Raw genomic sequence first — 14,359 nt, forward strand, 5'->3', positions numbered from 1 at the left:
AAAGGTGCATTGCTATGCACAAAACAACAGATTTTAAAACAGAATGCATCTGCAGTTGAATTGTGTTTATCAGAAGTGTAACCAGACTAGTAGAAGTCTACCAGGAACTAACATCACCACTCTGTTCATCTTGGGAGAGGAAAGTAGACAGGAGGGTAGTCAGGGGACGCTGTAGAAACTAAAATGGGAAAACTATGAAGTTGAGCGAAGTTCAATCTCGTGTTTCTCTTCATCGGTGGAAATGTCTTCTGTGTGGCAGCTGCACACCCACTTACACTCGCAGCTTAGAGGGAACATTGCTGGCCACCTGTTCACTCACATATCAGTAGAATTCACATGGGATAGGGAGGTTAACTATGGTGATTCAGGGGAAATGTATTGCTCACATACACATGTTTAGCAAATGTTATTGTGGGTGTAGTGAAATGCACCCTGGGTTTTGAAGGAGGGTGGAGACCAAAGTATTGAGGGGGTGGAGACCAGAGTAACCAGACTAGCAGAGATGTAACAGCAACTAACATCGCCACTCTGTTCATCTGGAGAGAGGAAAGTAGACAGAAAATCTGATCACGATGGATTACATCAAGCCAGCATTTGACATCCTGTTCGAACAAGTGAGAAAATCAGGCAGTTTTTACATGACCTTCTTTGTTCTTTTTCTGTACCACATTATGTTTGATGACCACTTAAAATGTTCTTGTGAACATGGAGTTAAAACAGGGGTTACCCCTGAACACTGTATCTACTACATGGTGTTTCCAGCTGTGATCTTGATTTTCTTGGCTCTCTGGATGGACAGAGAGTTTCAACGAGTCTTGAGAATGACATGCAGATACAGATGTGATTTGTGTGGAAGACTGTTGGGAATCTTCATTAAGGCAGTCTCTAAAGGGTTGCTGTGGGTTGTGTGTGTGCTTTTTGATGGAGACTGGTACGTGTGCTATGAAAGTCCAGAGAGTCCCTGTGGACACACTAATACCCCAATCTACCAAGAGGACCTAGAAAAGCAAACTAATATCAAAAGGTTCTCCATGGTAAGTACCTTTAATTATGCAATTGTAATTGATTTTTTACTATGGAGGCGGAGTGGAGACCAGAGTAATGGAGGGGGGGGGGCAGAGTATTGAGGGGGGTGGAGACCGGAGTATTGAGGGGGGGTGGAGACCAGAGTATTGCGGGGGGGTGGAGACCAGAATATTGAGGGGGGTGGAGACCTGGGGTGCGTTCAGTTTGCTTGAACGTTTGCTAATTCTGTTTCAGGTTTACGGCTCAGGACTGGTTCTGTTTCTACTTGTTGGGAATTCCATTCTGACTGCAGTACCTTGGAGGGATATCTGTTGTAGATCTTGCAAGGTCAGACCTTATCACAGGGAACTATTTGAGGAGAATATTTGGGAAGAGACAGAAATTCTTATTGAAAAAGACTTAAAGAGAACAGCTCAGGAGAGTGTAGTTATTAAAAGCAGAGAACTACTACCACCCCTTCAGAATGCAGCCCAAGGAAACATACAGGGAGGCGGCACCACCCATCCTGAGGTGGAAAACAGAGTGATCACCCTGAACAACCTTCATTTTAACATTATATCTGATCTAGATAATGTTATAATTGATAAAATTAACACTATGTACCGGAACCCGAACCCCCCACAGACCAATGACGGAGACCTGACCACACCGGTTTAGGGAACAACAACGGAAACCAGAAAATAACAAACTAATCCAAAGGAACAATAACCGAAGAAGTGGCCAGATGCCACAACTTTAGGAAGGCACTCAACCCTAACTGTGGTGTAATATTGGTCAATGGTATAATATAGATGTTTGCATCAAATGTGTGAAATGTCACATATTTGGTTATAATATGTAAAATGATATTGACATTAATAGTATGATACACTGTATGTGAACCGTTTGTGAAAACTGTGGCTTTCAAGTGAAATATTCAAATCAGCCACGCAAAAATGAACTGTAGTGATTAGCGACTCTGCGTTTATAAGGATACATCTGTCTCACAATAAACTGTGTTTCTGGTTAAGTTAGCAGCAGTAGTTTGGTACAATACAACTAGTATGGGTTATATGAGGGGGAGTGAGCAACTGTGGGTGATAAACCTCAACAACGACCCTGTATAAGTCTGTATAATGTCACAGGGTGGAAATGTGAGCCGGGTGGCAAAAATGAGCCTGTTAGACCACAGTGATGATTGACAGAGCTGTTCTAGGTCATCTTTATTTCTAGACTATAAACAATATAACCTTCATTAATGAATATATGTTAATATAACCAGTGAATTATTGTTTTTGTTCTTGATGCTAAAATGCATATGTTGTTACTATTGATTGTGTTCTGTCTTTATGTCAACCTTCAACAAACAATTAAAAATATATAATAATACTAACAATCTGTATCTCCTCCTGTCTTCTATGTACAACAGCTGTGGTGTTCACTTTGTAATTCTATACATGCTGTTCATGTTGAGAATCTCTAAAATAAAAATAATAGTTGTATTTTTTCCTGTACAGCCTTGATTGACCAATTAATAACTGAACACATTTGTATAATAATGTTACAACACCACTGTTGATCGCTGTTTCTTCTACTCTACAATGTCTTCTTCAATGAAAATGTTTTTTCCTGAATCAGGGATTTCCTCATCGTCTGATTCATGTTCAGAGTCAGAGAGAGTCTGCGTGGCACGATGGTCCTCCAGAAAGTTGTTCATCACAACTTTTTCCGAATGACCTTTGTCGATAGCGCCGGATGAATTCAGGGCAGCAATGTTATTGAGAGCAGTAGCAACATATTTGCAGTTCTCCATAGCTAACATTATATCTTTAGGAATAACTGCAGTAGAAAGGATTATCTACGCATAACGAGCAGCTCATTTTATAGACACAAGATGCTACACCGCAGACCAATCTAAAACCCATCTCTTGGCATGTCCAGTCCACTCATTATCTCAGCCTATCATGGCTAGCAGGAAAGTTCCTGTCAATTTCTTTGGCTAAACCGGCTCGTAATTTTTTTCATGTTTTTTTTTTTCCACCACTTTTTTCTCCCCAATTGGTTGTTACAGTCTTGTCTAATCGCTGCAACTCGCGTACGGACTCGGGAGAGGCGAAGGTCGAGAGAAATGCGTCCTCCGAAACACAACCCAACCAAGCCGCACTGCTTCTTGACACAATGCCCATCCAACCCTGAAGCCAGCCAGCCACACCAATGTCTCGGAGGAAACACTGTACACCTGGCGACCATGTCAGCGTGCACTGCGGCCCACCACAGGAGTCGCTAGTGCGCGATGAGCCAAGGATATCCCTGCCGGCCAAACCCTCCCCTAACACGGACGACGCTGGGCCAATTGTGCGCCACCCCATGGGTCTCCCAGTCGCGGCCGGCTGCGACAGAGCCTGGACTCGAACTCAGAATCTCTAGTGGCAGAGCTAGCATTACGATAGACCACTGCGCCACTCGGGAGGTCCCTTAGGCTTGTTATTTAACAACTTCATTCGTATATACAGATAACATTAAAGTTTGTTAATAAGGCACATGAAAGTTCACATGTTCAAGAAGGCATTTCCGCCAAAAAACGCATTTTGATTAAAAAAAAATGTTTTCACGTTCAAAAGCTCTCCTGTGATTAAGTGACTTGTGACATACGCCTAGTTTCCTGATACGGGTCACATATGGACTTACTCTATTACCAAATTGGGGTCTCTCCTGTATACCACCCAAACCTTGTCACAACACAACTGATTGGATCAAACGCATTAAGAAGGAACGAAATTCCACAAATTTACTTTTAACATGTCAACTGAAATGCATGACGCTGGTTGAGAGAATGCCTAGAGTGTGCAAAGCTATAATCAAGGCAAAGGGTGGCAACTTTGAAGAATCTCCAATTTAAAATATATTTTGATTAGTTTAACACATTTTAGGTTACAACATGTATGTGTTATTTTATAGTTTTGATGTTTTTATTCTACAATGTAGGAAATAGTACAAATAAAGAAAAACCCTGGAATGAGTAGGTGTGTCCAAACTTTAAAAATCCTAAGCAATCTACACACATCATAATGACAAAGCGTTTTTTATAAATGTTTTACAAATAAAACTACTATACATAAGTATTTTTATTTTACCTGTATTTAACTAGGCAAGTCAGTTAAGAACAAATTCTTATTTTCAATGACGGCCTAGGAACAGTAACTGCCTGTTCAGGGGCAGAACGACAGATTTGTACCTTGTCAGCTCAGGGGTTTGAACTTGCAACCTTCCGGTTACTAGTCCAACGCTCTAACCACTAGGCTACCCTGCCACCCCGGTATAGTATAGTATAGTATAGTTTTTATTTTTTTGGAGTGCCAACAGAATAAGATCTTCAAAGGTAAGGCATTTTATTATATCACTATTTCTGACTTTCGTGTCGCACCTGCCTGAATGAAAAATGTTTTTCTTGCTTTTGTATGTGGGCGCTGTCCTCAGATAACCGCATGGTGTGCTTTCGCCGTAAAGCCTTTTTGAAATCTGATACAGCGGCTCTGCCCACTAGCCCAAAGAGGTTAATGTTGACGCTACCCATCCCGGTAGCGGGATAATTGTAATCAGCAACCGCTAAATAGCATAGCGCCACATTCAAATAATATTACTAAAAAATATTTATATTCATGAAATCACAAGTGCAATATAGGAAAACACAGCTTAGCCTTTTGTTAATCCACCTGTCGTCTCAGATTTTGAAATTATGCTTTACAGCGAAAGCAATCCAAGCGTTTGTGTAAGTTCAACGATAGCATAGCATTATGTACACTAAGCATTAAGTAGCTAGGTCACGAAAATCAGAAAAACAATCAAAAAAATGGTTTACCTTTGATGATCTTCGGATGTTTTCACTCACGAGACTCCCAGTTACACAACAAATGTTTCTTTTGTTCCATAAAGATTATTTTTATACCTAAAATACCAATGTTTGTTTGTCGCGTTATGTTCAGAAATCCACAGGAAAGAGCGGTCACGACAACGCAGAGGTATATTCCAAATCATATCCATAATGTCCACCGAAACATGACAAACATTTTTTATAATCATTCCTCAGGTTGTTTTTAAAATATATATTCGATAATATATCAACCGAGTGTGTATCTTTTTCAATAACAGCGGGAGGAACAATGGCGGCTTTACTCAATTGCGCAAAACTCACTATGAGAGCCCCCACCTATCCACTTACGCAATGTGATCCTTCACGCTACTTTTTCAAAATAAAAGCCTGAAAATATGTCTAAAAACTGTTGACACCTGAGGGAAGCCAAAGAAAAAGGAATCTGGTTGATATCCCTTTAAATGGAGGATAGGCATGCATAGGAACAGAGAGGTTTCAAAATAAGAGGCACTTCCTGATTGGATTTTCCTCAGGCTTTCGCCTGCAATATCAGTTCTGTTATACTCACAGACAATATTTTTTACAGTTTTGGAAACTTTAGAGTGTTATCTATCCTAATCTGATAATTATATGCATATTCTAGTTTCTGGGGCTGAGAAATAGGCAGTTTCAAATGGGCACGTTTTTTTAGCCAAAAACGAAAATACTGCCCCCTACACGTAAAAGGTTCATGATGAGCTTGGAGGGTACTATGGTAGTCAATGAACAGCATTCTTACATAGGTATTCCTTTTGTCCTGATGGGAGGGGGCAGTGTGATGGCGATTGCATCATCTGTGGACCTGTTGGGGCGGTATGCAAAATTAAGTGGGTCTAGGGTGGCAGGTAAGGTGGAGGTGATATGATCCTTGACTAGTCTCTCAAAGCACTTCATAGGTTTTAATAGTTACAGTTGTTACAACATCTCCAATGCACTACCTTATAAACTCACTCACCGAGTCAGCATATGGATTGATGTTGTTCTCTGAGGCTTCCTGGAACATGTCCCAGTCCGCGTGATCAAAACAATCTTGATGCGTGGATTACGATTGGTCAGACCAGCATTGAATGGTTCTAGTCACGGGTATATCCTCTTTTAGTTTCTGCCTATAACACGGTAGGAGCAAGATGGAGTCGTGGTCGGATTTGCCTAAGGGAGGGGGAGGGAGGGCCTCGTATGCATCGCGGAAGGTAAAGTAGCAGTGATCGAGTGTATTGCCCGCGCGTGTGCTTTAAGCAATATGCTGAAATAATTTAAGTCGCCTTGTTCCCAAAAGGTAGCCTTGTTCTCAAACCTTTGTAAAATCCGCAGCTACAATGAATGCAGCCTCAGGATATATGGTTTCCAGTTTACATAGTTCCTTGAGGGCCATCGTGGTGTTTGCTTGAGGGGGAATATACACAGCATTGACGATAACTGACGAAAATTCTCTTGGGAGATAATACGGCCGGCATTTGATTATTAGGAATTCTAGGTCGCATGAGCAGAAGGACTTGAGTTCCTGTATGTTGTTACGATTACACCATGAGTCATTAATCATGAAGTATACACCCCCGTCCTTCTTCTTCCCAGAGAGGTGTTTAACGCTTTCGGTGCGACGCATGAAGAAGCCTGGTGGCTGAACCGACTCCAACAACGTATCCCAAGAGAGCCATGTTTCCATGAAACAGAGAATGTTACAATCTCTGATGTCTCTCTGGATGGCAACCCTTGCTCTAATTTTGTCTACCTTGTTGTCAAGAGACTGGACATTGGCGAGTATTATACTCCGAAGTGGTGTGCAGTGTGTACACCTACGGAGCCTGACCAGGAGGCCGCTCCGTCTGCCTCTTCTGCGGCGACATTGTTTTGGGTTGGCTACTGGGATTAGATCCACTGTCCTGGGTGGTGGTCCGAACAAAGGATCAACTTCGGGAAAGTCGTATTCCTAGTCGTAATGTTGGTAAGTTGACATCGCTCTTCCCGGCTGTATGTAATAACACTTAAGATTTTCTGGGCTAACAATGTAAGAAATAATACATAAAGAAAACAAAATACTGCATAGTTTCCTCGAAGCGAGGTGACCATCTCTGTCGACGCCATTATGGTGTGTGTCCACAGGTTCCACAGTTGACAGTGCATGTCAGAGCAAAAACTGTGTCAGAGCTCTACGGAGTCCATAGAGAACCAAAATAGGATTGTGTCAAGAAACAGATCTGGGGAAGGGTGTCAAAATTATTTTGCAGCATTGAAGGTGCCCAAGAAAACAGTGGCTACCATCATTCTTAAATGGAAGAAGTTTGGAACCTCCAAAACACTTCCTAGAGCTGTCCGTTTGGCCAAACTGAGCAATCGGGGAGAAGGGACTTGGTCAGGTAGGCGGCCAAGAAACCGACAGAGCTCTAGAGTTCCTCTTTGGAGATGGGGGAATCTTCCAGGAGGACAACTATCTCTGCAGCACTCAAACAATCAGGTCTGTACGGTAGAGTGGCCAGACAGAAGCCACTCCGCTGTAAAAGGCACATGACAGTGTGCTTGGAGTTTGCCAAAAGGCACCTAAAGACTCTCAGACCATGAGAAACAAGATTCTCTGGTTTGATGAAACCAAGACTGAACTCTTTGGCCTCAATGCCAAGTGTCACATCTAGAGGAAACCTGGCACCATCCCTACTGTGAAGCATGGTTGTTGCAGCATCATGATGTTGTGATGTTTTTCAATGTCAGGGACTGGGAGACTAGTCAGGATAGAGGCAAAGATGAAGGGAGCAAAATACAGAGAGAGCCTTGATGAAAACCTGGCCCAGAGCGCTGAGGACCTCAGACTGGGCTGAAGGTTCACCTTCCAACAGGACAACGACCCCAAGCACACAGCCAAGCCAACGCAGGAATGGCTTTGGGACAAGTCTCGGAATGTCCTTGAGTGGTCCAGCCAGAGCCTGAACTTGAAACCGATTGAACATCTCTGGAGAGATCTGAATATAGCTGTGCAGCAATGCTCCACATCCAACCTGACAGAATTTGAGAGGATCTGCAGAGAATAATGGGAAAAACTCTCAAATACAGGTGTACCAAGCTTGTAGCATCATACCCAAGAAGACTCAAGGCTGTAATCACTGGCAAAGGTGGTTCAACAAAGTACTGAGTAAAGGGTCTTATGTAAAGCCAATATTTCCGATTTAAACATTTGATAAATTTGCAAACATTTCTAAAAACGTGTTTTCGCTTTGACATTAGGGGTTATTGTGTGTAGATTGATGAGAAAAATATTGTATTTAATACATTTTAAATTAAGGCTGTATAACGTAACTGTTACGGTTTTCTTCGGTTGAAGGAGGAGCGGACCAAAATGCAGCGTGGTCGTGCAGCGGTCGTGGTCGAGCGTGCAGCGATACATCTTTAATAAAGATGGAACACGAACAAAACAAAACAATAAACGTAACATGAAAACCTATACAGCCTATCTGGTGACAACAAACACAGAGACAGGAACAATCACCCACGAAACACTCAAAGAATATGGCTGCCTAAATATGGTTCCCAATCAGAGACAACGATAATCACCTGCCTCTGATTGAGAACCAATTCAGACAGCCATAGACTTTGCTAGAGAACCCCACTAAGCCACAATCCCAATACCTACTAAAACCCCAAGACCAAAACACACCACAAATAAACCCATGTCACACCCTGGCCTGACCAAAATAATAAAGAAAACACAAAATACTTCGACCAGGGCGTGACAGAACCCCCCCCCCCCCCCCCCCTAAGGTGCGGACTCCCGGACGCACATCAAAACAATAGGGAGGGTCCGGGTGGGCGTCTGTCCATGGTGGCGGCTCCGGCGCGGGACGTGGACCCCACTCTGTCAATGTCTTAGTCCCTCCTCGCGTCCTAGGATAGTCCACCCTCGCCGCCGACCATGGCCTAGTAGTCCTCACCCAGAATCCCACTGGACTGAGGGGCAGCTCGGGACTGAGGGGCAGCTCGGGACTGGGGAAGCTCAGCACTGAGGGGAAGCTCAGCACTGAGGGGAAGCACAGCACTGAGGGGAAGCCCAGCACTGAGAGGAAGCCCAGCACTGAGAGGAAGCTCAGCACTGAGAGGAAGCTCAGGCAGGTAGTTGGATCCGGTAGATCCTGGCTGGCTGGTGGTTATGGCAGATCCTGGCTGACTGGCGGATCTGGAAGAGTCTGGTTGACTGGCAGATCTGGAAGAGTCTGGTTGACTGGCAGATCTGGAAGAGTCTGGTTGACTGGCAGATCTGGAAGAGTCTGGTTGACTGGCAGATCTGGAAGAGTCTGGCTGACTGGCAGATCTGGAAGAGTCTGGCTGACTGGCAGATCTGGAAGAGTCTGGCTGACTGGCAGATCTGGAAGAGTCTGGCTGACTGGCAGATCTGGAAGAGTCTGGCTGACTGGCAGATCTGGAAGAGTCTGGCTGACTGGCGGATCCTGGCAGACTGACGGATCTGGCTGCTCCACGCTGACTGGCGGCTCTGGCTGCTCCACGCTGACTGGCGGCTCTGGCTGCTCCATGTAGACTGACAGCTCTGGCGGCTTCTTGCAGACTGGCAGCTCTGGCGGCTCCGTGCAGACTGGCAGCTCCGTGCAGACTGGCAGCTCCTTGCAGACTGGCAGCTCCTTGCAGACTGGAAGCTCCATGCAGACTGGCAGCTCCATGCAGACTGGCTGCTCCATGCAGACTGGCAGCTCTGGCTGCTCAATGCAGACTGGCAGCTCTGGCTGCTCCATGCAGACTGGCAGCTCTGGCTGCGCTGAACAGGTAGGAGACTCCGGCAGCGCTGGAGAGGAGAAAGGCTCTGGCAGCGCTAAACAGGCGGGAGACTCCGGCAGCACTGAAGAGGAAGGCTCTGGCAGCGCTGGACAGGTTAGGCGCACTGTAGGCCTGATGCGTGGTGCTGGCACTGGTGGTACTGGGCCAAGGACACGCACAGGAAGCCTGGTGCGGGGAGCTGCTACCGGAGGGCTGGGGTGTGGAGGTGGTACTGGATAGACCAGACCGTGCAGGCGCACTGGAGCTCTTGAGCACCGAGCCTGCCCAACCTTACCCGGTTGAATGTTCCCGGTCGCCCTGCCAGTGCGACGAGGTGGAATAGCCCGCACTGGGCTATGCAGGCGAACCGGAGACACCGTTTGCAAGGCTGGTGCCTTGTAAGCCGGCCCAAGGAGACGCACTGGGGACCAGATGCGTAGAGCCGGCTTCATGGCACTTGGCTCGACGCTCACTCTAGCCCGGCCGATACGCAGAGCTGGAATGTACCGCACCGGGCTATGCACCCGCACTGGAGACACCGTGCGCACCACAGCATAACATGGTGCCTGCCCGGTCTCTCTAGCCCCCCGGTAAGCACAGGGAGTTTGCGCAGGTCTCCTACCTGGCGTAGCCCTACTCCCTGTGAGCCCCCCCCCCCAAGACATTTTTGGGGCTGACTCTCGGGCTTCCATCCGTGTCGCCGTGCTGCCTCCTCATACCAGCGCCTCTCCGCTTTCGCCGCCTCCAGTTCTTCTTTGGGGCGGCGATATTCTCCTGGCTGAGCCCAGGGTCCTCTTCCGTCAAGGATCTCCTCCCAAGTCCAGAATTCCTTATTTTGTATCTCCTGCTGCCGCTGTTGCTTCTCCTGTTGCTCCTGCCTGTTGACACGCCGCTTGGTCCAGTTGTGGTGGGTGATTCTGTTACGGTTTTCTTCGGTTGAAGGAGGAGCGGACCAAAATGCAGCGTGGTTGATTCGATACATCTTTAATAAAGACGGAACACGAACAAAACAAAACAATAAACGTAACGTGAAAACCTATACAGCCTATCTGGTGACAACAAACACAGAGACAGGAACAATCACCCACGAAACACTCAAAGAATATGGCTGCCTAAATATGGTTCCCAATCAGAGACAACGATAATCACCTGCCTCTGATTGAGAACCAATTCAGACAGCCATAGACTTTGCTAGAGAACCCCACTAAGCCACAATCCCAATACCTACTAAAACCCCAAGACCAAAACACACCACAAATAAACCCATGTCACACCCTGGCCTGACCAAAATAATAAAGAAAACACAAAATACTTCGACCAGGGCGTGACAGAACCCCCCCCCCCCCCCCCTAAGGTGCGGACTCCCGGACGCACATCAAAACAATAGGGAGGGTCCGGGTGGGCGTCTGTCCATGGTGGCGGCTCCGGCGCGGGACGTGGACCCCACTCTGTCAATGTCTTAGTCCCTCCTCGCGTCCTAGGATAGTCCACCCTCGCCGCCGACCATGGCCTAGTAGTCCTCACCCAGAATCCCACTGGACTGAGGGGCAGCTCGGGACTGAGGGGAAGCACAGCACTGAGGGGAAGCCCAGCACTGAGAGGAAGCCCAGCACTGAGAGGAAGCTCAGCACTGAGAGGAAGCTCAGGCAGGTAGTTGGATCCGGCAGATCCTGGCTGGCTGGTGGTTATGGCAGATCCTGGCTGACTGGCGGATCTGGAAGAGTCTGGTTGACTGGCAGATCTGGAAGAGTCTGGTTGACTGGCAGATCTGGAAGAGTCTGGTTGACTGGCAGATCTGGAAGAGTCTGGTTGACTGGCAGATCTGGAAGAGTCTGGCTGACTGGCAGATCTGGAAGAGTCTGGCTGACTGGCAGATCTGGAAGAGTCTGGCTGACTGGCAGATCTGGAAGAGTCTGGCTGACTGGCAGATCTGGAAGAGTCTGGCTGACTGGCAGATCTGGAAGAGTCTGGCTGACTGGCGGATCCTGGCAGACTGACAGATCTGGCTGCTCCACGCTGACTGGCGGCTCTGGCTGCTCCACGCTGACTGGCGGCTCTGGCTGCTCCATGTAGACTGACAGCTCTGGCGGCTTCTTGCAGACTGGCAGCTCTGGCGGCTCCGTGCAGACTGGCAGCTCCGTGCAGACTGGCAGCTCCGTGCAGACTGGCAGCTCCTTGCAGACTGGCAGCTCCTTGCAGACTGGAAGCTCCATGCAGACTGGCAGCTCCATGCAGACTGGCTGCTCCATGCAGACTGGCAGCTCTGGCTGCTCAATGCAGACTGGCAGCTCTGGCTGCTCCATGCAGACTGGCAGCTCTGGCTGCGCTGAACAGGTAGGAGACTCCGGCAGCGCTGGAGAGGAGAAAGGCTCTGGCAGCGCTAAACAGGCGGGAGACTCCGGCAGCACTGAAGAGGAAGGCTCTGGCAGCGCTGGACAGGCGAGGCGCACTGTAGGCCTGATGCGTGGTGCTGGCACTGGTGGTACTGGGCCAAGGACACGCACAGGAAGCCTGGTGCGGGGAGCTGCTACCGGAGGGCTGGGGTGTGGAGGTGGTACTGGATAGACCAGACCGTGCAGGCGCACTGGAGCTCTTGAGCACCGAGCCTGCCCAACCTTACCCGGTTGAATGTTCCCGGTCGCCCTGCCAGTGCGACGAGGTGGAATAGCCCGCACTGGGCTATGCAGGCGAACCGGAGACACCGTTTGCAAGGCTGGTGCCTTGTAAGCCGGCCCAAGGAGACGCACTGGGGACCAGATGCGTAGAGCCGGCTTCATGGCACTTGGCTCGACGCTCACTCTAGCCCGGCCGATACGCAGAGCTGGAATGTACCGCACCGGGCTATGCACCCGCACTGGAGACACCGTGCGCACCACAGCATAACATGGTGCCTGCCCGGTCTCTCTAGCCCCCCGGTAAGCACAGGGAGTTTGCGCAGGTCTCCTACCTGGCGTAGCCCTACTCCCTGTGAGCCCCCCCCCCCAAGACATTTTTGGGGCTGACTCTCGGGCTTCCATCCGTGTCGCCGTGCTGCCTCCTCATACCAGCGCCTCTCCGCTTTCGCCGCCTCCAGTTCTTCTTTGGGGCGGCGATATTCTCCTGGCTGAGCCCAGGGTCCTCTTCCGTCAAGGATCTCCTCCCAAGTCCAGAATTCCTTATTTTGTATCTCCTGCTGCCGCTGTTGCTTCTCCTGTTGCTCCTGCCTGTTGACACGCCGCTTGGTCCAGTTGTGGTGGGTGATTCTGTTACGGTTTTCTTCGGTTGAAGGAGGAGCGGACCAAAATGCAGCGTGGTTGATTCGATACATCTTTAATAAAGACGGAACACGAACAAAACAAAACAATAAACGTAACGTGAAAACCTATACAGCCTATCTGGTGACAACAAACACAGAGACAGGAACAATCACCCACGAAACACTCAAAGAATATGGCTGCCTAAATATGGTTCCCAATCAGAGACAACGATAATCACCTGCCTCTGATTGAGAACCAATTCAGACAGCCATAGACTTTGCTAGAGAACCCCACTAAGCCACAATCCCAATACCTACTAAAACCCCAAGACCAAAACACACCACAAATAAACCCATGTCACACCCTGGCCTGACCAAAATAATAAAGAAAACACAAAATACTTCGACCAGGGCGTGACAGAACCCCCCCCCCCCCCCCCTAAGGTGCGGACTCCCGGACGCACATCAAAACAATAGGGAGGGTCCGGGTGGGCGTCTGTCCATGGTGGCGGCTCCGGCGCGGGACGTGGACCCCACTCTGTCAATGTCTTAGTCCCTCCTCGCGTCCTAGGATAGTCCACCCTCGCCGCCGACCATGGCCTAGTAGTCCTCACCCAGAATCCCACTGGACTGAGGGGCAGCTCGGGACTGAGGGGAAGCACAGCACTGAGGGGAAGCCCAGCACTGAGAGGAAGCCCAGCACTGAGAGGAAGCTCAGCACTGAGAGGAAGCTCAGGCAGGTAGTTGGATCCGGCAGATCCTGGCTGGCTGGTGGTTATGGCAGATCCTGGCTGACTGGCGGATCTGGAAGAGTCTGGTTGACTGGCAGATCTGGAAGAGTCTGGTTGACTGGCAGATCTGGAAGAGTCTGGTTGACTGGCAGATCTGGAAGAGTCTGGTTGACTGGCAGATCTGGAAGAGTCTGGCTGACTGGCAGATCTGGAAGAGTCTGGCTGACTGGCAGATCTGGAAGAGTCTGGCTGACTGGCAGATCTGGAAGAGTCTGGCTGACTGGCAGATCTGGAAGAGTCTGGCTGACTGGCAGATCTGGAAGAGTCTGGCTGACTGGCGGATCCTGGCAGACTGACGGATCTGGCTGCTCCACGCTGACTGGCGGCTCTGGCTGCTCCACGCTGACTGGCGGCTCTGGCTGCTCCATGTAGACTGACAGCTCTGGCGGCTTCTTGCAGACTGGCAGCTCTGGCGGCTCCGTGCAGACTGGCAGCTCCGTGCAGACTGGCAGCTCCGTGCAGACTGGCAGCTCCTTGCAGACTGGCAGCTCCTTGCAGACTGGAAGCTCCATGCAGACTGGCAGCTCCATGCAGACTGGCTGCTCCATGCAGACTGGCAGCTCTGGCTGCTCAATGCAGACTGGCAGCTCTGGCTGCTCCATGCAGACTGGCAGCTCTGGCTGCGCTGAACAGGTAGGAGACTCCGGCAGCGCTGGAGAGGAGAAA

The 14,359-nt window shown here is 48.8% G+C and overlaps 1 long non-coding RNA gene across 1 annotated transcript; it reads left to right on the top strand.

Moving 5' to 3' along the window:
* Positions 1–499: 499 nt before the first annotated feature.
* On the top strand, positions 500–2,401 carry LOC118937410. Its single transcript, XR_005034749.1, has 2 exons — positions 500–1,034; positions 1,261–2,401. It is a non-coding gene; the product is annotated as an uncharacterized LOC118937410 (long non-coding RNA).
* The last annotated feature ends 11,958 nt before the right edge of the window (positions 2,402–14,359 follow it).

The sequence above is a fragment of the Oncorhynchus mykiss genome, chromosome 11, assembly GCF_013265735.2.
Source record: "Oncorhynchus mykiss isolate Arlee chromosome 11, USDA_OmykA_1.1, whole genome shotgun sequence".
Taxonomy (NCBI): Eukaryota; Metazoa; Chordata; class Actinopteri; order Salmoniformes; family Salmonidae; genus Oncorhynchus; species Oncorhynchus mykiss.